The sequence below is a fragment of the Neophocaena asiaeorientalis genome, unplaced genomic scaffold, assembly GCF_003031525.2.
Source record: "Neophocaena asiaeorientalis asiaeorientalis breed wild unplaced genomic scaffold, Neophocaena_asiaeorientalis_V1.1 scaffold613, whole genome shotgun sequence".
NCBI classification, from domain to species: Eukaryota; Metazoa; Chordata; class Mammalia; order Artiodactyla; family Phocoenidae; genus Neophocaena; species Neophocaena asiaeorientalis.
Genome location: NW_020172685.1, coordinates 967,879 through 969,179, shown reverse-complemented (window position 1 = coordinate 969,179; position 1,301 = coordinate 967,879). Strand labels below are relative to the sequence as shown.

The 1,301-nt window shown below is 35.6% G+C and overlaps 1 non-coding gene across 1 annotated transcript; it reads left to right on the top strand.

Annotated features, from left to right (window-relative positions):
- Positions 1–724: 724 nt before the first annotated feature.
- On the top strand, positions 725–831 carry LOC112396220 (U6 spliceosomal RNA). Its single transcript, XR_003002528.1, has one exon. It is a non-coding gene; the product is annotated as a U6 spliceosomal RNA (small nuclear RNA).
- The last annotated feature ends 470 nt before the right edge of the window (positions 832–1,301 follow it).

The window sequence follows — 1,301 nt, the reverse complement described above, 5'->3', positions numbered from 1 at the left end:
CCTTGATGTATGAATTGTAATTATTGTTTATTTTATTATTGTTATTACTCTACAGCCTCCCGTGCTAGACTATACATTCAGAGAAAGCAAGGAATACATTATTTTTTAATTTTTTACATTATTTCCCCTATTATCAAACTCATATTTACCGGGGATTCAATAAATATGTACCATACACATTAATTAATACACGAGATCAACGGAGTTGTTTTCCTCCCAGTTTTTATGGTCTTAATCGTAACACTGAGTTATTTTAGTCTTTAAATTTCTATGTGAATTATGCACACATATATACAGAAACATTGAATTTGATTATCTCAGTCACTGGTGCATGAACATTAGTATGTTGAAGAATCACCTGGAGGTATTGTTAAAATTCAGAATTTGGAGCCCTGTACCTGAGATTCTGCTACAGCAACTAAGGGATAGGGCCAAAGAATCTGCAGACGCTCAGAATGAGTCTCATGTCACAGTAACAATGGGAAAAACACAGGTGTATCCTCTTGCCCTATGAATAGGGTACATTCTGGTCCAGGTTTACATGTGTCGATTCAGTGAAATTATCAATAGCACCCCTTTTACCTTCGAGTATACCTGATCTGATGGATACGTATGTAGTCACCTCACTTACGAGTCTATGCATTGCAATACTTAAGACAGCCTAGAGAGCTCTTCTGTTGGCTACCTCTCTAGGGATCTTGGTTTTCTTTCATAACTTCCAGCCGTGCCTGCTTCAGCAGCACATATACTAAAATTGGAACGATACAGAGAAGATTAGCATGGTCCCTGCACAAGGATGGCATGTAAATTCGTGAAGCGTTCCATATTTCTCTTTAAGTTTAAATGGTATCATACTCTACCTGTTACTTTTTCACTCAGCATTTTGTTGTTGAGATTTATACATGAATATTTAATTCTTTTATTTTAACCTCTACATTCCACTGTACAAAAAAGACCAAACTTTATTTATTCTTACCACTACAATTAGATTATTTTAATTTTTTGCCAACAGTGCTACAATAAATAACTTTACACATGAGAAAGAAATAACTTACAGCCTGTCTTACTCATCCATTTGGTAAAGTAGGCTTTCTTTCTCACTTTGAAAAATTGTGTATCATCTCAAAACCTACAAACCCAAGGGACTGTTTTAACCTGCGTTACTTTCTCAGTGGAGTAGGAAAACCAGCTCACTTCATTCCCTTAATATGGTGCTCATACTTCCACAATGGAGATAGTCTAGCCTAGCGCTTTAATGTAAATGTGATTATTATGAAAAAATCCTACCTTTGTGCATAGGA